General features: G+C 41.5%; 1 non-coding gene and 3 pseudogenes across 1 annotated transcript; 1 reads left to right on the top strand and 3 right to left on the bottom strand.

The window, feature by feature from the left end:
• Positions 1-10,056: 10,056 nt before the first annotated feature.
• Positions 10,057-11,548, bottom strand: LOC105878717 (large ribosomal subunit protein uL3m pseudogene; annotated as a pseudogene).
• Positions 11,549-16,604: 5,056 nt separating this feature from the next.
• Positions 16,605-16,714, bottom strand: LOC142869891 (uncharacterized; annotated as a pseudogene).
• An 833-nt stretch (positions 16,715-17,547) lies between these two features.
• On the top strand, positions 17,548-18,019 carry LOC105878774 (large ribosomal subunit protein eL28 pseudogene; annotated as a pseudogene).
• Positions 18,020-18,381: 362 nt separating this feature from the next.
• Positions 18,382-18,500, bottom strand: LOC142869669 (5S ribosomal RNA). Its single transcript, XR_012918248.1, has one exon. It is a non-coding gene; the product is annotated as a 5S ribosomal RNA (ribosomal RNA).
• Between the last annotated feature and the right edge of the window lie 6,434 nt (positions 18,501-24,934).

Here is a 24,934-nt window from a genome sequence, read left to right as displayed (position 1 = left end):
TTATATCTTGTACTTTTCACTAAGTTTGAAGGTCTTCTTTTCAGTGACATACTCAGCACTTCTGCTTTTTTTTTTTTTTTTTTTTTTTTTTGAGCCAGGGTCTCGCCCAGTCACCCAGGCTGGGATGCAGTGGTGTGATCACAGCTCACTGCAGCCTCAGATTCCTGGACTCAAGCGATCCCCCTGCCTCACCCTCCCCAGTAACAGGGCTGCAGGCGTGCACCACTAGCCTGGCTAATTCCTCCTACTTGTAGAAGAGGAACTGCTTATTTCTTGTAATATTCTTATTTGACCATAGAGGGCACAAGTCATTAAAAAGTTAAATTACCATGCAGCAGCAATCCATATCTGTTTTTTCTCTGTTCCATGACTTGAGAAAATGGAGATAATTAAATTTACTCTGGTGTTTCACATGTTGAAGGATCGTTCCATTTTTTTCAGAGTTTAAATTTAATCCCACATAGATGTTACTTTCATTGTTGAAAATATAAAGGGTGTACAACTCACCAGAAAAGTCTAAGTTACTACTTGTCCTGCTAACCTGCTTTATACAGAGTAGCAGTTACTTTACCACCTTTAATCTCAATCTATAACAAAAAGTAAACAATAGTGGATATTGATGCATTCCAGTTATTACAGTTCTTTTGAATTACTTTGTTCTGTTTTTTAAAGTGCAGTGGTAGTATTCCAAAAACACAGGAAAAATAGATTAGGAAATTAGAAACTATAGTAGCATAAAACAATGAAAATGGTAGCATAATTAAATAAAATTTTATGAGTAATTATACAAATTCCCGGTATCCTTCCAAATTCACTAACTTTAATCAATTATAAAAAGGGATTTTATAGAGGAGTCAAATATCTTAATACATCAGAGCCTTTTGGTGGTGGCATAATAAAGTATAACACAATGAGCACATCTTTTTATGTTAATACCAACTAATCAATTGTAATTGGTATAATTGCTACTTTGCTATTTTCTCCTAGTATTCATTATTGCTGAATACTCAATTACAGCACAGGATATAATTTGTTCTTTGGCAATCTGTCAATTGCAGACCCACCACTTTCAATATATGTTTCCCTTTACAGAATTCGTATGTCTTATAAAGAATGCAATATAAACCCATCTACTTCAGTGTTAACATTGCACTGAATGTTATTTGTTTCAAAAACTGCATCTATTAGTCTTGTTGTGGAAAGGATATTTTTAAAAAGAAGGCATCATAAGAACAAAAAAAGTGACATAGGCTTCTGGTAATACAGATGGCCAATTTCTCCCTTTCCACCCTTCTTAAAAGCTATCAGCCCAATCATTTTAGCAAGGTATTTTGCATACAGTTTCAAGCTGTGGACATTTTGAGGTAACCATGCTAACAACGCTGATGTCACTTTTCCACCACTGACTTTAGAATGACAATAGTTTGTTGCCTTTTTTTTTTTTTTTTTTTTTGAGACAGAGTCCCACTTTGTTGCCCAGGCTAGAGTGAGTGCCATTGCGTCAGCCTAGCTCACAGCAACCTCAAACTCCTGGGTTCAAGCGATCCTCCTGCCTCAGCCTCCTGAGTAGCTGGGACTACAGGCATGAGCCACCATGCCCGGCTAATTTTTTCTATATATATTAGTTGGCCAATTAATTTCTTTGCATTTTTAGAAGAGATGGGGTCTCGCTCTTGCTCAGACTGGTCTTGAACTCCTGACCTTGAGCGATCCTCTCTCCTTGGCATCCCAGAGTGCTAGGATTACAGGCGCAAGCCACCGCACCCAGCCTGTTGCCCATTTTTATTTGAAGTTTTAAATTTCTGAATTTTGTGGGGCTTTTAAACTAAAGGAGAATAATGTGCTTAACTGAGAGTCATCTGATAGTGTTATCAGATGGTGCTTTTAAATAAAATGGTGCTAAGTACAAAGTATATATAAAGATATTTTTTGACAATTGCATAAAAAAACCAAATCAAATGCTACCACAATTTCTTTGTGACCCAATACAGCACTCTGTAAAATTTCCAGCTGTGGACTACCTCTGTAAAGTACCTGTCGCCTCCAACAGTGTTCTTATACAAGGCACTGAGCAATGCACCCCATTAACCAATGGTATATCCTGCCAAGACGGAGTTACCACCAACTCATTATTTTCTTTTGATTGGTAATTATTAATATTACGTATGCTTAGCTGTTTGTGACTACTACTCTCTTCGCAAATTGAGCTGATGTATAGCACCAAAGGGGGTGATCTTAGATATTGCCAGGATTGTTTTTTTTCTTTTTCAGCTCATCCAGAACGCATAATAGATACTGCAGGTTTTAGGAAAGGTAGATCTTGTTATCCTAAACTATAAATGTCAGAACTGAAGAACATTGCTGAAACCAAAACCTGGGCTCACAAAATTTTTCTGCAGTTAAATTGTTAAGTAGCATAGATGAATAGTTGGGTGACAACTGTAATTATCATGTGTGTTGTACTTTGATTTCCCAGGAAACAAACTCTGAGATAGAAATTAGAACGCAGGAAGTTTATTAGGGAGTGTTCTTGGGATCGACACCTGTGAGAACAGGATTGAGCAGGAGGAAAAGTTGAACTGTCCTGCAAATGCGGGCTGCCTGTGGTAAGGTGGCAGGACATTGGGCAAGGTGGTTCTCTTCAGCTGAGGACAAGTCCAAGAGAGGGTCTTAGCTGAGAGATGTCAGCTGTCTTCTCCCCCAGAAGTTGGGGGCATACACGAATGCTTCAGACTTGGAGGGAGGGCAGTGATCTGGGCAGCATACCACAGCAGCCACTATACTGTGACACTGGCAATGGGGAAAAGTATAGTGGCAGTAGACATTTTGTGCAGTAAAAATAGCTATATCCTGTCCCATAAACATATCACAACCCTGCCCGACAATCTACAGAAGCTCTCTACTGCCCCCATGTCTACTCTCAACACTATTTTCTGGTTTGTATGGTAGTTATAAATTGGTTAGTAAGGTAGGCCTTACTCTAACTATCTAAAACTTTACTCCCTAGGAATTTCCAACTGAGATCTTCAAGTTCAGTCAGGTAAGTGAACCCACACCTTCATTTATGCCCACATTCTTCCTCTCTCTCTAAATCCAGCCCATATCCACTCTTTTCCTCCCTGAGACTTCTATACACACATGACTGTATTCTCTTCCTTCTCTGGATTTGCAGCCTACAGGCTATGCCACAAAATTCACTCCTTAATTATAACTGATCTTCATCTCCAATAGGTTGGTTTGTTTGCCTAGCGTGTGTGTAGACGAGGCTCCCCGATAAATTGAAAGCTCTTCTAGAGCAGAGGCTGTGCCTTGTGTCTCTCCATATTACCTACCATGTTAATGGGCACATGATAGACACTGAAGAGATTAAAAGATTTAGAGACAAAAGTGACTTCAGAGACCACTTTGTCCAACCTAATTTTACAGATGAGTTAACAGAGACTCAGAAAGATTAAGTGGTAATCCTCCTTTGAACTCCCACATTACTTTGTTCCTCTTTTATGGAATTTATTGCTTTCTATTTTGTATTTTAATGATCTTCCTACCTGTTCTACTGGTCTTTCTCTATATTTTTATGGGCTATTTCTCTTCTTCTGCCCATTGCTTCAATGCTGGTGTTGCCTAAGGCTCTGGCTGGGGTCAGCTAACCCGAGCGATCCATTCCCACAGGCGTCTAGCGCTACCAATACGGTGGATGACTCACTAATCTCTATCTTTAGCCGTATCTCTCCACAGCAGTATTACAACTGACAGCTCTACCTGGATGTCCTGCAAGATTCTCAGACTCAACTTGCTGTCCTTGACTTCTCTATAATCCTTATATCCAACTGCTTGCCAAGTCATGTTCGTTTACTTTGGAAATGTCACACTAATACTGACCTCTATATTCACTGCTACCTATCATGAATTCAGGTCCTCCTCATCTCTGAATAATAGCAATAGCCTCTTCTCTGTCCTTGTAACCATTCTTTTCCTACTAGTTCATCCTCAAAGCTGCTACCAAAGTAATCTTCCCCCAAAATGAATCTAATAAGTCCACTTTTTTGTTTAAAAATCTTCATTGGCTCTTTGTTATCTACAGTTGAAATCTAAACTTCTTACCATGTCACACAAAGCTTTTAAGAAAAAGGCAGATAACGAACCTAATAGTTAAGTCAAACTGCCAGGAGATAAATTTTGGCTTTCACTTAGTAGCTATGTGGCCTCAGACGAGCTTATTTACTTTTCCGTTCTGTTTCCCATGTGAAAAATGAGCACAATAATTCTACCCTATCTGATAGGGTTGCTGTAAGGACTACATTAATTTTTTTTTTTTTTTTTTTTTTTTTTTTTGAGACAGAGTCTCACTTTGTTGCCCAGGCTAGAGTGAGTGCCATGGCATCAGCCTAGCTCACAGCAACCTCACACTCCTGGGCTCAAGCAATCCTCCTGCCTCAGCCTCCCGAGTAGCTGGGACCACAGGCATGCTCCACCATGCCTGGCTAATTTTTTCTATACATATTACTTGGCTAATTAATTTCTTTCTATTTATGGTAGAGACGGGGTCTCGCTCTTGCTCAGGCTGGTTTCGAACTCCTAACCTCGAGCAATCCGCCTGCCTCGGCCTCCCAGAGTGCTAGGATTACAGGCATGAGCCACCACGCCTGGCCCTAGGATTACATTAAATAATACACATAAAGTACAAAGAATAGTGCCTGGCACATATTAAGTGCTGCTATTATTTCCAAATCTAGGACAAGTTATCTTTTAAATCTCTTCTGCCATTCATCATTATCTGAACCTCATTCTCAAGCCATACTTAAATCTTCATATTTCTCCAAACCCATCATGACATACCCTTACGTTATTTTGTTCCTTTTCATATGTTTTTTCTCCTCCTTGTACTACCTTCCCCACTTTGCTGCTTGATGAATTTATGTTTATCCTTCAAGGAAGAGGTTAAGGATGTTAGTCTCTTTGTAGCCTTCTCAGAGGTTGAGTTACATTCTTTTTGTATGTGTTCTTTAAGTTGCAGACATTTATTTCAAAATGAAAGAGTACCTATTACCAAAAGAGAATAAAGTTGAGATATATACTGATAACAGAAAGATATTAGTGGTGGGCAGTTTTTAAAATGCCTACCACTCCCAATAATTTCTGCCACCTGATACTGACACGCCGTGTCAGCCTTCTCCTTGTGCATAGCATGGGCCGGACCTAGTGACTTGCTTCTAATGAATAGAATATGGCAAAAGTGATGGAGTGTCACTTCAAGATTAGATATAAAAGACTAACTTTCATTCTGCTCTCACACTCTGGTTCTAGTCTGTTCCTTCTGATGGAGCAAGCAGCCACGTTGTGAGCTGCCATGGAGAAGTCTGTGTGGCAAGAAACTGAGGGTGGCCACCAGCAAATAGCCAGAGCAAACCTGCACCCCTCAACCCAACAGCCTGGGAGAGCATGAATCATTCTCCCACCAACCACAGGAGCGAGCTGGGAAGAGGATCCTTTCCAGTCAAGTCATGACATGATTGCAGCCCCAGGCAGCACTTTGATTTGCAGCCTTGTGAGAGACCCTAAAACAAGAGACCCAGCAAAGCCACACCCAGATTCCTGATCCATAGAAACTCTGAGATGATAAATGTTGCTGTAAGTCACCAAGGTTTGGAGTAATTTGTTATGCAGCGTTAGATAACTAATAACAATATTACATTGCAATGTTAAATGAAGAAAAGCAAGTTACAAAATAGCATATATATCTATAGTCATCACATTTATACATAAAAACACATATGCATTTTTTATGTAGTTACATTTTAATAACTTTTCACATGAACTAAGATGCTATTAAATATTTGCATTTATATGAGGTACCTACCTAGAGTAGTCAAACTCACAGAGACAGAAAACAGAATGGGAGGCCAGGGTCTGGGAGAAGGGGGATGGGGTGAGTTGTTTAACAGGTGGGCAAGAGTTTCAGTTAGGGAAGAGGAAAAAGTTCTATGGGTAGATGGCGGAGATAGATGCACAACAATGTGGATGTACTTGTTGCCACTGAACTGTAAACCTAAAAATGTTAAAAATGGTAAATTTTGTGTCATGTTTATTTTATTATAATTTCTAAAAACCACAAAACTAGAAAAAATTTAAAATGAGACAATCTAGTAATAAAAAATGTTCTTATATCACATTTTTGAAAAAGATGCTATTTGCCATTTATGCACAAATGCTAGTATCTACATTACAGAGACAATCCTCAGGCCAACTTAAAACTTGGGCTTTTACGAGAGATGGTGTGCCTGAAAGATCAACCTTCCTTTTCCAAATTCACCGTAAACATTCGGGAATGGGCTGGAATCTCTGATTACTTGGACTTAATGAGCAGGCAGACACATAGCTACAATTTCTAGAGCTAGAAGGAGACCAGAGCCTTTAAAAACCCTAAGAGAATGGCAAGAGAGCTTCTTGAAAGATTTGATGTTATCTCTACTCTTATAGGTAAATTCAGCAAAAGTCAGGTGTCCTGAAAGGCAGGGAAGCTAGCCCTTCTACCTGAGTATGCTGCTATGTCCTCTGCTTGGGACAGCTGTCTTCAAGCTGTTAAACTTCTTGTGTGTTTACCTACATTAGAGAGACTTCTACTACTGACTTGTGTCTATTGGTGCTTTCTGGTTAACCACACCATCATTACCTTTCACATCGACACAGACAGATATGAGAAGTGAAATTGGCTCAAGCCCCAGCCCCTAAAGTAATTTGGAGGAATTTTTGTGAAATGCAAGGAGAGAAAGATGGTGTAAGATTCCTCGGATGGTGCTCAGACCATCCCTGGGGCAGGATCCCCCAAGTTTTATAGCTTATAGTAGAGAGGCATCAATTCAATGGAGTTTGTCCACTTACATCTTGACTTCAGGAGATTGACACAGTAGATTGAAAAAATACAAACATTTGATGAAGCAAAAAGCATAATCCCATGGGTACCTCTATTATTAATAGCTCTTGCCAGAATAGCCTACATTCCCAAGATTTTCCTGAGGTTCCCAAGATTTTCTAGAGAAGTTAACTAGGCTTATAAAAGAACAAAATTTAAACCAGTGGACACTGATACCTGGGACAGAGATAGCTGTGTTGAAAAACTAGTATTAAAAAAGGATTGAAGGCCGGGCGCTGTGGCTCACGCCTGTAATCCTAGCTCTTGGGAGGCCGAGGCGGGCGGATTGCTCAAGGTCAGGAGTTCGAAACCAGCCTGAGCAAGAGAGAGACCCCGTCTCTACTATAAATAGAAAGAAATTAATTGGCCAACTGATATATATATAAAAAATTAGCCGGGCATGGTGGCGCATGCCTGTAGTCCCAGCTACCCGGGAGGCTGAGGCAGAAGGATCACTCGAGCCCAGGAGTTTGAGGTTGCTGTGAGCTAGGCTGACGCCACGGCACTCACTCTAGCCTGGGCAACAAAGCGAGACTCTGTCTCAAAAAAAAAAAAAAAAAAAAGGATTGAGGACCCATTCAAGCCACAAGTAACACTGGGTTGAGCCACTTCCAAGCAGAAACTGGATAACTGCTGAGGTTTTAGAACTTAGAGGGGATGAAAGTGGTGCCAACGTATGTCTTAACTCTCACTGGCCCCACTTTCCCTGGCAGCATAGAGAAAACCAAGGAGGAAGGCTGGGGGAGGAGGCTCACACCTGTAATCCTGGCACTCTGGGAGGCCAAGGCGGGCGGATTGCTCAAGGTCCGGAGTTCGAAACCAGCCTGAGCAACAGCGAGACCCCGTCTCTACTATAAATAGAAAGAAATTAAATTGGTCAACTAATATATATAGAAAAAATCAGCCAGGCATGGTGGCACATGCCTGTAGTCCCAGCTACTCAGGAGGCTGAGGCAGTAGAATCGCTTGAGTCCAGGAATTTGAGGTTGCTGTGAGCTAGGCTGACGCCATGGCACTCACTCTAGCCTGGGCAACAGAGTGAGACTCTGTCTCAAAAAAAAAAAAGAAAACCAAGGAGGAAGAGAGGTGAGACAAGTAATAGATAAGTGGAAAATGTTAACTTGGAACAGCAATAGGACATTATAGGGACACTTGGGGACTATATATTTACATAATAGTACATCAATTTTTGATTCCATAGGTGATAAACAATTTATCATGTGGTTTATGTTCTTCAGAGGTACCTGCTGGAGTTTTAAAAAATGAAGTGCTGAGATGCCCAGGACTTGCTTTCAATGATTTCAGCAAGAGAAAAGAGACATGCACAGATAGAAATATAGATAGACAACACGTAGATGACGTATATTATATATAGAAAGAGAGATGTCTATGGCCATACCACCCTGAACGTGCCCGATCTCATCTGAAAGAGAGAGATACCTACATAGCAAACGCAGCACGGTATTAACAATTGGATAAATCTAGGTGCCAAGTATGTGGGTATTCATTATACTATCTTTACATCTTTTCCATAGATTTAAAAGGATTCAAAATTAAAAGTTAAGATAACAATTTAAGTTGCTGTAAGTACCTTTGTTTCACTATGAGTGAAGTAGTTTTGCTCCTTGTGAAGGCAAAGCTGAAATAAATTGGGATTTTGGAGCTCTATCATTTGTGATAACTGATTGAAGTTAAAAACAAAAAAATAGTGAAAAGCTTTGGGTTAAAGATGGTAAAGTGAATGTTTGCATTTATTTCTACTTTCTCCCCAAATCATGCTGAAACATTTAGTAAAAGTCTTTTGGTTTGGTTTTGTCTTAAGGTATAAATCCATAAACACAAAGAGAAGGGGAGAGGAGACCACAACAAGAAGCTGGAGAAGATGGAATGCAAGTGGAAGAGGGTAATTTACCTAACAGATGCAAAGAAGCTAAGCCTTAAACCAGCAGTGGGGAAAGCAAAATGTAAAATTAAAAATCAGCTTCGTTCATCAACATAATCCTTCTGGACCCAGGAATTGGTAGCACCAATGACGTCTGGGAGTGGGGATAAAGGTAAGGTCAAAAAAGAAATTAAGGCCAGGCACGGTGGCTCACGCCTGTAATCCTAGTACTCCGGGAGGCTGAGGCGGGCGGATTGCTCAAGGTCAGGAGTTCGAAACCGGCCTGAGCAACAGCGAGACCCTGTCTCTACTATAAATAAAAAGAAATTAGGCCGGGCGCGGTGGCTCACGCCTGTAATCCTAGCACTCTGGGAGGCCGAGGCGGGCGGATTGCTCAAGGTCAGGAGTTCAAAACCAGCCTGAGCGAGACCCCGTCTCTACCATAAAAATAGAAAGAAATTAATTGGCCAACTAATATATATAATATAAAAATCAGCCGGGCATGGTGGCTTGTGCCTGTAGTCCCAGCTACTCGGGAGGCTGAGGCAGGAGGATCGCTTGAGCCCAGGAGTTTGAGGTTGCTGTGAGCTAGGCTGATGCCACGGCACTCACTCTAGCCTAGGCAAGAAAGCGAGACTCTGTCTCAAAAAAAAAAAAAAAAAAAAAAAGAAATTAATTGACCAACTAATATATATAGAAAAAATCAGCCAGGCATGGTGGAGCATGCCTGTAGTCCCAGCTACTTGGGAGGCTGAGGCAGGAGGATTGCTTGAGCCCAGGAGTGTGAGGTTGCTGTGAGCTAGGCTGATGCCACGGCACTCTAGCCTGGGCAACAGAGTGAGACTCTGACTCAAAAAAAAAAAAGAAGGAGTTAGAATCTGTTCTACCTTAACTTTAGAGAAGCAGTGAGGCCAGGTATGGCAGCTCACGCTTGTAATCCTAGCACTGTGAGAGGCTGAGGCAGGAGGGTCACTTGAGGCCAGGAGTTCTAGACCAGTTGGGGCAACACAGTGAGACCCTGCCTCTATAAAAAAAAAAAAACTTTAAATTACCTGATCATGGTGGGGTGCACCTGTGATCCTTGCTCCTGGGGGTGGGGGGGTGGGCTGAGGCGAGAGGATCCCTTAAGCCCAGGAGTTCAAGGTTACAGTGAGCTCTCATGGCACCACTGCACTGTATCCTGGGCAGCAGGGCAAGACCCCATTTCTGAAAAAGATTGTTTTAATTTAAAAAAAAAAAGCAGTAACAGCCTCAGATTCCCATCTTCTTTTTTTTTTTTTCTTTTTTAGCCAATGGTTTCTTTACTCAAATAGGTGGCATCATAGTACCCATATGGTTTTCTACTGTTTCACAAACATTCTTTCAACAAAGATGGACCAGTCTTTAATAAAAGTTAAATTTACAAACATCTTAAGATAACTTGAGAAATGTATAGTTAAAAAAAATGAAGTCCACAAATTACAAATATTTTGCTAATTAATATGCAAACTGCCAATTTTAGCAAATCCAATCTACTTCACTTACACGTTTAATGAGGTAATTTTTCTAACGAAATTCAGCTGGGAAATGAATGATCTATGTTGTTGATAAAGATCACAAGTGTGGTACTGCTATGATGAGGAGAGAATATAATCTCTGGTTATATTACTTTTCTGGCTCATCAACGCTCATAGAATACGTAAGGTTCTGCCAAGTCCAAAGATGTTAGGCAAATGTAATAGAAGGTTCACTAGACTGCCACACATTTTTATCATACAAATCTTCTGGTAGTTCCTCTTCATCTCTATCGGGAAAATATGTAGGGAATGGTAGATTTTTACAGAAATCCTTAAATGCAGGCAGCTTAGAATCTCTGACCTTTACTAAGCCATTTTTATGTCCAGGTACCGAGCCATTTACATCGATGATATTGAGCTTTGTATTTATTCTCCATACTTTCAGTCCATATGTTGTCCTAGCTACGTTTCCCATTCGTCCAGGCATTTTAGTTCCAGGCCAGACTCTGGCAACATCGCCAGTTGAAATAGCTCCAGGTCTCCTGTGGGTTTTTGTCTGACCATGTGTAGCAGGCTGGCCTTTAAATCCCCACCTTTTCATGATACCTTCAACACCTTTACCAATAGTTTTGCCTGTGACATCCACATACTGTCCTGGACGAAAGTGAGCAGCATAAAGAGGAGGGCCTGGCTTAATTACAGCATTATCTGTTACACGAAAGATTTGAACTTTCTGTTTTGGCAGTAATCCAAGTTCTCAGTAAAATTCCAATACAGATGTTGGTTTACGGAAACGTGATGCAGTTTTTCCTCCTGCATGTAGGGCTGCCATTTTTCCGTTATGATTTTCCTTTGAAGTATATTTTATAACATGACAGTCTTGTACCTGAAGTAACGTGACCACGTGCTTTTGACCATCTTTAGTCCATAAAGGCATCATACCCAGCTTCAAGGCAATAAGGCCAACTCTAGAGGAACCTGGTTCCCAAGGCTGTATAGGCCATGGTTCATCTTGCAGAGGACATAGTTTACTCGCTAACTGGACTTTATCTTCATTGGAAACTAACTGCTTAACAAATGGGACATTTTCTTCAGAAAGATGCTCATCCCACCAAGTACCATTCTTGCCACGGAGACTTCTAAAAAAAGCCAGATGTTTGTTCTGTTCCCTGAGGGGGGGGGGAGGGCGGCACTCAGGCTGCCAGAGCTGCGACCCAACACCTGGGCACCTGCCTGCGTCAGCAGCCTCCAACCCCGCATGGAGTGGCTGGGCTCAGATTCCCACCTTCAACTCCAGCAGGCTGAGCAGACAGGAGGCAGGAGGTTTGTTTTCTGAAAAGGGTAAAACAGAGGATTGCTTGGCTGGGGACCATGAGGGACCGTGGAGAGCAAGGATTCAATGTTGAACGGAGGACACTTAAGTGAGAGCTCACACACTCAGTAAGAATTGCTTAGCCCTCTTTCCCTACTCTGCTAGCAGCTTCCTTCTGGAAGGAGATTACAAGTCTTTGCTAGAGAAATCTGGTCAGCCCAAGAGAAAAGATCTAAAAATCTCAAGACATCAAGGATTTCCCTGTTGAAACGAACCAGCAAGACTACCCCACGGGGAAGACCAGAGTTGACAGGCTCCACCTATGCACACAGTGTTTTCTAGAAATTGTTTTGTGCTCTCTCCCTCTAAAAGATGAATAAGGAATATGTAGTGGATAATGGTATCGTATCAAATTTTCAGAAGGTGGAATTACAATGTGTAGTTACAATGTGTTAGCGTCAATTCCTAGCCAAGTGAGAAGTTAGAGGGAGCAGTACCCACAAAAGACCACCCTCACTGTGACACCAACTGCAAGTTTGGGAGTTCCCTAAACCACCCTCGGGTAGATATTTCACTAGAAGGACGCACAGGACTCACTGAAAACTATTATATTCATGGTTACGTTTGTTGGAGGGAAAGGATACAGATTAACTTTAGCTAAGAGAAGATGCACACGGGGGAAGTAACAAAGGTGGAGCTTCCCTTGTCCTCTCTTCTTGAGCCAGGACACATTGCTCTTCCCGCATTGACGTACCCAAAATGCACAAAGTGTCGCCAACCAGGGAAGCTCACTCAGGCCTCAGTGTTCAAAGTTTTATGGGGACTTCACTCCACAGCCATGACCGATTCATTGTCCAGTGGTTGATCTCCGTCTCCAGGTGAACTGGTACCACCTGACCCGAAGCCCCCACCCTAACTAACATTGTTGGCCTTTCTGGTGTGGCCAGCTCCTACCCTAAATCACATCGTTAGTGCCCAGTATGGCATGGGCCCCCAGACGAAGACTCTCGTATTGGGCATAACATTCCAAGTGACCAGAGATTGCCTTCATGAAGCCTAGGGCAAAGGCCAGCCCTTCTACTGGGGCAAGGCCAAACTCTTTACTACATAGTGTTTGTAAAAGATAACAGCCTTATTATTAGGAGAAGCGTGCTAAAGTTTTTTTCAGGTGAAGTGTCATACTGTCCACAGCTAACTTCCAAATGCTTGAGCAAACACTCTCGTGTGTGTATGTTGATGCATATGCATGAGTTGACAAGGAGAGAATGAAAATGTGTCAAAATGTTACCTAAAGAATCTAGGACAAGGATATAGGGGTATTTATTGTACTACTACAACTTTTCTATGGGTTTGAAATTTTTCAAAATGAAATGTTGGGAGGGATTTTAGTAGGCTTTTCAACAGAGGGTGCCTTTAATCTATGAGAATAAGAGGTAGGAAGTCCTCACCCCTAATCTGATCTCTGCTCTGAGGGCTTTATTCAAAGGACAGGTTTTACTGGGTATAATACCTTTAATCTGAATTTTGCCCTGAGGCACTTTAAAGCACTATGGAGTTTTAATGACAAGTTTGAAGGCCACTTTCATCTTTGCCTGGATTCATTTTAATCAAGTGATAGGTTTTAGGGTATTTTTCACTCAAAGCCTTTTAAAATCTCATCTCTTTCTTTTTAAGGTCTAAAAGCTTTTTCCTACTCATTTGGTAGCACCAAATGCTGGTGAGGATGTGGAGCAAGAGGAACTCTCATTTGTTGTTGATGGGAGTGCAAAATGGTACAGCCACTGTAGAAGACAGTTTCTTACAAAACTAAACATACTTTTACCATACAATCCAGCAATTGCACTCTTTGGTATTACCTAAATAAGTTGAAAAGTTTTGTCTGCACAAAAAAGCCTACATACAGACATTTATAGCAGCTTTATTTATGATTGCCAGAATTTGAAAGCAACGGAGATGTCTTTCAGTAGATGAATGTATAAATAACCCTGACACATCCAAAAACCAGAATATTATTCAGTACTAAAAAGAAATGAACAGTGGCTCTCACTTATCACATCACTTTGAGAAGCTGAGGCAGAAGGAGAGCTTGAGTCCAAGAGTTCTAGACCAGCCTGGACAACATAGTGAGACGCTCATCTGTACAAAAAGTTTTGGTTTTTTTTTAATTGGCCAGGTGTAGTGGTAGACGCTTATAGTCCCAGCTGCTCAGGAGGCTGAGGTGAGAGAATCACTTGAGCCCAGGAGTTTGAGGTTACAATGAGCTATGATCAAGCCACTGCACTCCAGCCCAGGCCACAGAGCTATCAAATTGTGAAAAGATATGGAAGAAACTTAAATGTATATTACTAAGTGAAAGAAGCCACTCTGTAAAGGCTACATATATATATTACTGTATGATTCCAACTATACGACATTCTGGAAAAGGAAAAACTATGGAAGCAATAAAAAAAAAAATCAGTAATTACCCCGTACCAAACCCCGTACCAAAAGTGAGCCCTAATATAAACTATGGACTTTAAGAGATAATGGGCCAGGTGTGGTGGCTCATGCCTGTAATCCTAGCACTCTGGGAGGCTGAGGCGGGCGGATTGCTCGAGGTCAGGAGTTCGAAACCAGCCTAAGCAAGAGCAAGACCCCATCTCTCTATAAATAAAAAGAAATTAATTAGCTAACTAATATATATATAGAAAAAATTAGCTGGGCATGGTGGCGCATACCTGTAGTCCCAGCTACTTGGGAGGCTGAGGCAGGAGGATTGCTTGAGCCCAGGAGTTTGAGGTTGCTATGAGCTAGGCTGACACCATGGCACTCACCCTACCCTGGGCAACAAAGTGAGACTCTGTCTCAAAAAAAAAATTTGGATATGTATATATATATTAAACTACAGAAAGTTATATATATATATAAGTATATATATATAACTTTCTGTAGTTTAATTTCTCTAGTTATGTTTTATAAGGAAATATAAACCTGTATGTGAGCTATGATGATGCCACTGCACTCTAGCCTGGTCAACAGAATGAGATCTTGTCTCAAAAAAAAAAAAAATCTACATATAGTTTTAAAGAACTATAATGATTCTTTTATAATGGTGGTAAATTGGGCCAGTCGCAGTGGCTCACGCCTGTAATCCTAGCACTCTGGGAGGCCGAGGCGGGCAGATTGCTCCAGGTCAGGAGTTCGAAACCAGCCTAAGCAAGAGCAAGACCTTGTCTCTACTATAAATAAAAAAGAAATTAATTCGCCAACTAATATACATAGAAAAAATTAGCCGGGCATGGTGGTGCATGCCTGTAGTCCCAGCTACTCAGGAGGCTGAGGCAGGAGGATCACTTGAGCCCAGGAGTGTGAGGTTGCTGTGAGCTACGCTGACGCCATGGCACTCACTCTAGCCTGGGCAACAAAGTGAGACTCTGTCTCAAAAAAATAAATAAATAAATAAAAAATAAATGGTGGTAAATTGTATTTTCTAAATTTTCAAAGAGCCTTTCAAAGGTTGGACTATACAATAATTAAATAATAATAAATAATATATGTATTAATAATAACTAAATGTAAATACTTGAGACAGAGTCTCACTCTGTCCCCCCAAGTAGAGTGCTGTGACGCCATCATACCTCACTGCAATCTCAAACTCCTGGGCTCAAGAAATCCTCCTGCTTCAACCTTCTGAGCAGCTGGGACTACAAGCGTGAGCCACTATGCCTGGCTAATTTCTCCTATTTTTTGGTAGAGACAGGATCTCACTCTTGCTCAGGTTGGTTCTGAACTCCTGGCCTCAAGTGATTATCCTGCCTTGGCCTCCCAGAGCACTAGGATTACAGGCATGAGCCACTGCACCCTGCCAATAACTGTTATTTATCCAAATAGTTTTTTTATTTTTTTTACTTCAGTACATTACTGGGGTACAAATGTTTAGGTTGCATATATTGCCTTTGCCCCACTAGAGTCAGAATTTCAAGTATGCCCATCCACCCAATGGTGTGCACCGCACCCACTAGCTGTTCTGCCCTTTCACCTGCACAACACCGGATGAATGTTACTACTACTGTGTTTCCCCTAAAATAAGACCTACCCATAAAATACACCCTAGCAGGATTTCTAAGCATTTGTGCAATAGAAGCCCTACCAGGAAAATAAGACCTAGTGATGGGCATGGCTACGCAGCCTGTCTGCACAACCCATGCATTTTGTCGCAGAGCAGTAAAGAAGACGAGCAGCCCTTCTCATCTGCCCCGTGAGGGACCTATTGCTGGACATGAGAGATTGAGGCCAATGGTTCTAAAGAAAATAGAGTCGCAAGAAATTCAGGATGGAAATCGGGGTTTGGAGAGTTATGATGATGTTCCAGAAGAAGACGACTTAACTATATTTGAATAAATGTAGATTGTTGTACCATACTTAAAAAAAATAGCACATCTCCTGAAAATAAGCCCTAGGGTGTCTTCTTGAAGAAAATTAAATATAAGACCCTGTCTTATTTTCGGGGAAACACAGTATATGTGCGCATAAGTGTTGCTGGTGAGTACATGTGGTGCTTGTTTTTCCATTCTTGGGATACTTCACTTAGTAGAATGGGTTCCAGCTCTAACCAGGAAAATACAAGAGGTGCTAGATCACCATTGTTTCTTATAGCTGAATAGTACTCCATGGTATACATATACCACATTTTCTTAATCCATTCATGTATTGATGGGCCCTTGGGTTGTTTCCACATCTTTGCAATTGTGAATTGTGTGCTATAAACATTCTAGTGCAGATGTCTTTTTTCTAGAATGTCTTTAGTTCTTTTGGGTAGATGCCCAGTAATGGGATTGCTCCATCAAATGGTAGTTCTACTTGTAGCTCTCTGAGGTGTCTCCATGTTGCTTTCCGCAGAGGTTGTACTAGTTTGCAGTCCCACCAGAAGTGTAGGAGTGTTCCTGTCTTTCCGTATCCACACCAACATTTATTGTTTTGGGACTTTTTTAAAAAATTTTTTTGTTTTTTTATTTTTTTTCTTCACATCAGATGGGTAATGTGCCGATGTCAATGTCGTAACAAGGTTTGATGGAGGCACATCTCACCCATGCGCGTGAAAACCCAATCATCAAGCTTATAAACTACAAAAGGATCTGTTTGGGGACTTTTTGATAAAGGCCATTATCACTGGAGTTAAGTGATATCTTTGTGGTTTTGATTTGCCTTTCCCTGATGATTAGAGATGCTGAGCACTTTTCATATGTTTGTTGGCCATTACATTAGTCTATCTTCTTATCCAAACACTTTTAATAAAGAAATTAGATTACAAAAGAAAGGTGTTTGGGATAAAATATAAGTAGAGACACTAGGGCCAATAAAAACAAAGACTTTAAGCAAAGTTTTGGCAAAACTCCAGACTTGCATTTAGGGGATTTTAGCTGAGCTACTAGCCATCATGTTGTGTTCTTATTTTTTTCTTTTACTCTAGCTACTCCTGCTGTCTGTCCCAATTTGTCCTACTGTTGTGTGTGTTCTTTAGTTTTCCTTTGAAGGAAGGTTGGAAGTCTATTTTCTTCTCAGAGAATTAGCGGTTGAATGACACTACCAAGGAGGATTGTCTTAGTTTGTTAGTGCTGCTATAAAATATCTGAGATTGAGTAATTTATGAAGAATAAAAATTTATTTTCTCACAGCTCTGGAGGCCAGAAAGTCCAAGATCAAGGTACTGGCAGGTTTGGTGTGTGGTGAGGACCCAATTTCTGCTCCTAAGGTGGTGCGTTGAATGCTGTGCCCTCCCGAGGGAAACTCTGTGTCCTCACATGGTATAAGGATGAAGGGCAAGAAAGGGCTTGCTTGTTTCTTCCAGTTCTTTTATAAGGCACTAATCTCATTTCTGAGGGCATAGTCAGCATAACCTAATCACTTCCTAAAGGCCCCACCTCTTGATACTCTTGAGGATTAAGTTGAAGATTCAACATGGCTTTCCGTCTGCGGCCGCCGCAGCGAGGGAGCCGCCGCCATGTCCGCGCGTCTGCAGTGGATGGTCGTGCGGAACTGCTGCAGCTTCCTGATCAGGAGGAATAAGCAGACGCACACACCGAGCCCGATAACCTGAAGGCCCGCAACTCCTTCCGCTACAACGGGCTGATTCACCGCAAGACGGTGGGCGTGGAGCCGGCGGCCCACGGCAAAGGTGTCGTGGTGGTCATGAAGCGGAGATCCGGCCAGCAGAAGCCTGCCACCTCCTATGTGCGGACCACCATCAACAAGAACGCCCGGGCCACCCTCAGCAGCATCCGGCACGTGATCCGCAAGAACAAGTACCGCCCGGATCTGCGCATGGCTGCCATCCGCAGGGCCAGGGCCATCCTGCGCAGTCAGAAGCCTGTTATGGTGAAGAGGAAGCGCACGCGCCACACCAAGAGCTCCTGAGTCCTTCCTTTTCCCCCCTTCCAGCAATAAAGAGTCAGCTGACTTTTTCTCAAAAAAAAAAAAAAAAAAATTCAACATGATGCCAAGTGAGGTGGTGTGTGCCTGTAATCTCAGCTACTTACACCAGCCTGGACAACATAGCAAGACTCTGACTCTAACAAAATAAAATAAAGAAAGAAAGAAGCTGATGCAAAGATTATTTTTTATTCAGACTGTCTTTCAAATATAAAGGTAATAGACAATTTTAAGCCAACAAGAACCCAGAGAATACTGACTATATGAACACTTCTTGAGGAAATTACTAGTGAATTAACTATAGGCAGCTGAGAGAAAATGGGCACACTTTAGCTAAAGGACTGATAGTGAGAATCAAATGTTTTTTTTTTAAAGCCTACGGCACCCAGTATTCCCAGACGGTCTCCCATCCAAGTGCTAACCAGGCCCGACCCTGCTTAGCTTCCGAGATCAGACGAGATCGGGCGCGTTCAGGGTGGTGTGGCCGTAGACAGAATCAAATGTTTTTAACTCCATATCTAAAAAAAATAAAATAAAGCTAGGGATAAGAAAAATAAAAGTGAGAATGAGAATGATATAATGTTACATACTCTGACAATGTAGTAAAACTTGAACTACCAAAAAATGAGAGAAAGGAGAGATAATTGTTAATTTGAAAGTAGAATAAAAGTCCTAAAAGCCTCATCTGCAATAGCCCAGAATCAAAAGGTATCTTTTAAGGGTGATAAATCAAGTAGGAGAAAGATAAGCATACTTAATGGCACAAAGATAAGCTATGAATCAGGTAATGTTATTTATTAAAACTGAAGGGAGAGGCCGGGCGCTGTGGCTCGCGCCTGTAATCCTAGCTCTTGGGAGGCCGAGGCGGGCGGATTGCTCAAGGTCAGGAGTTCAAAACCAGCCTGAGCAAGAGCGAGACCCCGTCTCTACTATAAATAGAAAGAAATTAATTGGCCAACTGATATATATATATAAAAAATTAGCTGGGCATAGTGGCGCATGCCTGTAGTCCCAGCTACTCGGGAGGCTGAGGCAGAAGGATCACTGGAGCCCAGGAGTTTGAGGTTGCTGTGAGCTAGGCTGACGCCACGGCACTCACTCTAGCCTGGGCAACAAAGCGAGACTCTGTCTCAAAAAAAAAAACTGAAGGGAGAAAAAGAAGGTGAGACAGGAGGAAAAAGACACAAGTTCATGTTGCACCCGGCAGGGAAGCAATGCATATTGCTTAAAGAAAGGGAAGAAGGGTATTATATAAAAGTGTAATTATAAAACTAACTATGAGAAAGATAAAACAGGGCATTTAAATAGCAGAACTACAATAACAAAACCATAGAGAAGACAAAAACATAAATAAACTTCTTAATTATTAAATATAACAGATATACAGGAAAATACATAAAATATGAATTACAGAATAATCAATAATTATAAAGTACATCCTCATTAAGCACTATGCAAGTCAGGAAATGCAACATTACTAGCATTCCTTCCTGATCATAATCTCTCCCCTTATACAGATAACTACTATCTTGACTTTCATAACTACATGCTCATTTTTTCAATTTATAGTTTTAAAATCTATATATGCATTTCTAGTTTCGTCTATTTTTGGATTTTATATAAGTAGAATAATACTATACTTATTCTTTTGTTTATTACTTATTTTAATTTAAAAATGTATTTCAAGATTTATTCACCATGTTGCGTGTATCTTTAGTTTGTCCATTTTCTTGGAAGGGTAGTATTCTGTTGTCTGAACAGAGCAACAATTTACTTACCATGCTTCTGCTGATGGACATTTGCATTGTGTCAAATGGAGCTACTGTAACTCATTTAGATTTTTATTTCCATTTCACTGATTACCAAAAATAGGAAGCACATATGTTTGTTAGCCATTTAAATGTCTTTTTTGTGTGTGAATTTCAGGTTCATGGCTTTTTGCTCATTTTTCCCCAGTAGTTGCCTTTGTTTTTTACTGATTTTTAAGACACTTATATATGGTTAGATCATGAACCCTTTGTGACCTACATGTCGTAAATGCCTATCTCTTGTCTTTTTACTCTTTTTTATGATGCTTTTGGGTGAACAAAAGTCCACTTATTTATTTATTTAAGAAAGGCGCTCTCTCTCTCTCTCTCTCTCTCTCTCTCTCTCTCTCTCTCTCTGTCACCCAGGCTAGGGTGCAAAAACATCATCATAGCTCACTGTAACCTCAAACTCCTGGGCTCAAGCGATCCTCCTGCCTCAGCCTCCCAAGTAGCTGGGACCACAGACACTCACCACTACACTCAGCTAATTTTACTTTTTGTAGAGACAAGATCTTGCTTTGTTGCTTAAGCTGTTCTCAAACTTCTGGCCTGAAGCAATCCTCCCTCCTTGGTCTCCCCAAGTGTTGGGATTTCAGCTGTGATCCACTTGGCCAAAAGTTCTGATATTTAATTCAGACTAATTTATCTATTCTTCTTTATAACTGACGCTTTTTAAAACTAGATTAAGAAATCTTTCTCAATCCTGAGGTTATGAGATACTTTTCCAGATTATCTCCTAAATGTTGTATAGTTTTATCTCTAAAACATCATGGTAGGTTCATAGCCGCTGGAGTTGATGTTTGTGATTGGCACTAATTACTTTGAAAGGTAAAAACAACCATGTAGACTAAAACAAGGAAAGTTGTTGAAAGTCTATGTACAGAGTTGTTAGACTTATCAAGTCCCTTCTCCTCCTGGGTGTAGCCAGCCAATAACCCCTCCAGATAAATGATCTGCGAGGGGCTCCAAACTTAGGCACACCAGGTACACCGGAAGATAAGGCTTTGTTTGGGGGCTAAAAATAGAGGGAATAAATGAAAGTTTGGTTCTCTTCTCCAGCTCTGGCCCTGAACTCAGGCAGCCAGACACATGCTCTCTGGGAGATTGGGGAGTTCTCTGAAAAAAATTGAATAACCCTAGGAAAAAGACCTCTAAATAAAAACATTTATGGACATCGGTACATAGGTCTATTGGATTACCTTATTATTGTAGGCCTGTGTGTAAAAAATTACCCCAAAATGTAGTGGCTTAAAACAACAAACATTTATTCTTCCTGTTTCTCTGGATCAAGAATCAGGGATGGCTTTGCTGGGTGCCTCTGGCTCAAGGTCTCTCATGAGCTTACAGTCAAGCTACGGGCTAGGGCTGCAGTGTCAGGTGAAGACTCAGCTAGGGTCGGGATCCACTTCCGAGCTCAATTATGTGATTGTTGGTCCCTAACCAGTGGGCATCTCCACAGGGCTGCCTCAGGACATGACAGCTGTCATCTCCCTGGGCATGCAACACAAGAGAGAATACCTGAGATGGAAGCCTCAATTTATTTATAATCTAATCTCAAAATTGATATCCTATTGCTTCTGTCATATTTAACTTGTTAAAAACAAGTCAATAAGGCCAGCCCATACTCAAGGGGAGACGATTACACATAGGTGTTGCAAAGTATGGGACTCCCCAAGACCACCCTCATTTCTTTATTATTTTATTTTATTTTATTTATTTTAGTTTTTTGAGACATTGTATTCCTCTGTTGCCCTGGCTACAGTACTGTGGAGTCAGTCTAGCTCACAGCAACCTCAAACTCCTGGGCTCAAGCGATCCTCCTGCCTCAGCCTCCCAGGCAGCTAGATTACAGGGACATACCAGACCACCCTCATTTCTGACACCCAACTGCAATTTTGGGGGCCCATAAGATACTCTGAGATTTGCCAATGTGCTAGAAGGACTCACAGAACTCACTGAAAGCTGTTATATTCATAGTTATGGTTTATCATAGTGGAAGGATACGGATTACAATCACCCGAGAGAAGAGGCATACAAGGCCCTGTCCAGGAGAGCTCTCAGCGCAGAGCACCCGCTGTCCTCTCCCCGTGGAGCTGTGCAGATAGTCCTTACCTCTCGCAGTAATGATGTGCAATCACGCACACGAAACACGGCCAACTAGGAAAGCTCACCCAGGCCTTGGTGTCCAGAATTTTTACTGGTCATGTAGGCATGTAGCCTAGTGTCCAGTCCTTCCAGATGTTGAGCTGTTACTGTGTAGTTCAAACCTCCCACACCCGCTATAAATTACACTGTAAGCAGGACAATCTGCCACGGCCCAAGGCCCGCAGGTAAACAAAGAACATTCCGAGAGTTTAGAGATTACCTCCAGGAGGTGAGGGCAAAGGCCAGAAGTCTCTTAGGGCAAGGTTAGTCCTATACTGCGCAGGCATGAAGACCGGGAGGTGAGGATCATTGAGAGGCATCTTGGAGGCTGCCTACCACATCCACCATTTAGAAAATTCCCCCACTCGAACTTCTGATCAGCTTTTAAATGCCTCATTCGTAAATATGATTGGATTACCAACCATTTTAGGAAAGTCTTCAATAAAAGAGAGAGGTTAAAAGAAGCCAAGAGAAAAAAGAAACGTAGAGGAAACAATGGCAATTCAGGGAATAAAACTAAACTAGACTAAACCAATTCAAGCAACAGAGAAAATAAGACAAACCCTGCAATACTACTAAGAGAGATCAAATATTGCATCTATAAGACAAAAACAGGATAATGTAGAAAAGATAACCAGAAAGCACACTTAGAAGTTAAAACATGACAGATGAGCTAAAATTAAAAAGCTTAATAACATTTCGGGACATTGGGAGGGGAAAGTGTTTGTGTCTGTTGGTGTGCATGGAGGGGCTGGGATATAAATTAGCTAAGTCCATCATCCAAAGTAGTTAGTAAATTAGAGGTGGAGTCAGGTTTTGTAGGGCCAGAAACATCTAAGTAACACAGGCCAGGCATGATAGCTCACACCTGTAATCCTAGCACTTTGGGAGGCTGATATGGGAGGATCTCTTGAGGTCAGGGGTTAAAGACCAGCCTGAGCAAGAATGAGACCCCTTCTCTACTAAAAATAGAAAAATTAGTCCGATGTCGTGCCACATGCCTGAAGTTCCAGCTACTTGGGAGGCTGGGGCAGAAAGATCACGTTAGCCCAGGAGTTTGAGGTTACAGTGAGCTATGATGATGCCACTGCACTCTAGCCAGGGCAATAGAGCAAGACTCTGTTTCAAAAAGTATAAATAGGCCGGGCGCGGTGGCTCACGCCTGTAATCCTGGCTCTCTGGGAGGCCAAGGCAGGCGGATCGCTCGAGGTCAGGAGTTCGAAACCAGCCTGAGCAAGAGTGAAACCCCGTCTCTACTATAAAATAGAAAGAAATTAATTGGCTAACTAATACATATAGAAAAAATTAGCCGGGCATGGTGGCGCATGCCAGTAGTCCCAGCTACTTGGGAGGCTGAGGCAGGAGGATTGCTTGAGCCCAGAAGATTGAGGTTGCTGTGAGCTAGGCAGACGCCACAGCACTCACTCTAGCCTGGGCGACAAAGTGAGACTCTGTCTCCAAAAAAAAAAAAAAAAAAAAAGTATAAATAATACAAAATTACAAGTTCAATGTTTAAGAATAGGGCCTTGGAGAGGGCCTGGGAAAGTGAGGGACTCTGAAATTTAAGCTTTATTAGCTTCACAATAAATCTCTCTCTGTAGCCAATAGAAAACATCTAAAATTTAAAAATCAAGAAATAAGACTTTAAAAGCTTTATTTAGAAATACAAGGAAATTGGGTTAGTGTGTGATGAAGCCAAGGAATTGCTCTTTTTTATAATAAGCCCTGAATGCTCTCCAAGTTTTTGCCTCATGCAAGCCCCCCTCCTGTTTAATTCACTTATTCATTCATTCCCTTTTAACCCCATACCCCAGTCCCTACTCCCCTCCTATATTATAGTCCCATTCTAATGTGTTTCACGGCATCTTTTGATCAATGTGATGAAGGAGGTAGGCTGCTGACTCCTTTCCCTGAGATCGAACTTGGAGAAATTACAGGTTTCCTGGAAATAACAAGCTAACCTAAGAACATTCTGGACAGATAAAGGACTGTTTTGAACTAGTATGTGTGTAGATATCGGGGGAATTGAGGTGGCAGTGCTGGTGGTGGTTGCACTGGGACAGAGAACATTGTCTTGGCTATGTGAGTGACCTGGACAAAAACAGTTTACTTTCCTCTTTCCTGCCCAGCTCCCTGGCATTGGGACAATCATTACCAGACTTTAATACAGAAATCTCTGATGTCCAGTACCTCTGGTCCAGGGATGAATTCATCACAGCACAAAACCCCGCTGGAGTGAAGAGTTAGGAAAAGAGGAAGATGGACTAGCCATGGGCATTACTCCTCCTCTCTTAGGCTACAAAGCCCTATGGATGGTGGATGGCAAGGAGGGAGTGCTGATGATCTTTCTCCCAGGAGGGTTGATGGTTAAAGTTCCAATGCTGAATTGCTGCTTAGAGCAAGAGGAGGTGATGTGATTAACTAGTTTTGTAGTGCCTGGGGTCCTCTATCCTAGGACTCCTCTCTTCTTCTCTACTTAAATTTTTCTGGGCTAACAAAGACTGTGGTCTGGCTTTTCACCCTTTCCCAATAGGCATTGCCAGGAAGAGTAGCCATCGCATCCAAGGAAAGATGTACTTGCAGGTCAAAATAAAGGAATAAACCAGCCTGAGCAAGAGCGAGACCCCATCTCTACTAAAAAATTTAAAAAATTAGCCAGGTTTGGTGGTACATGCCTATAGTCGCAGCTACTTAGGAGGCTGAGGCAGGAGGATTGCTTGAGCCGGGAGTTTGAGGTTGCAGTGAGCTATGACAACACCATTGCACTCTACCCACAGCGACAGAATGAGACTCTATCTCAGAAAACAAACAAACAAATCAATCAATAAATAAAGGGATAGAACTAGCTCAAAAGGCAAAAAAGGGTGGGAGGGAACACATCTGGTGAAGCAGGGAAATTAGAATAGATGATAAATAATTTAAATAAGTACTTTTAAAAGTATATCATTTTTAGGATTTTTTTTTTTTTTTTGA

This window comes from Microcebus murinus, chromosome 2 (genome assembly GCF_040939455.1).
Source record: "Microcebus murinus isolate Inina chromosome 2, M.murinus_Inina_mat1.0, whole genome shotgun sequence".
NCBI lineage: Eukaryota > Metazoa > Chordata > Mammalia > Primates > Cheirogaleidae > Microcebus > Microcebus murinus.
The sequence above is the reverse complement of the archived record's forward strand: the minus strand, read 5'-3'. Positions and strand labels throughout refer to the sequence as shown.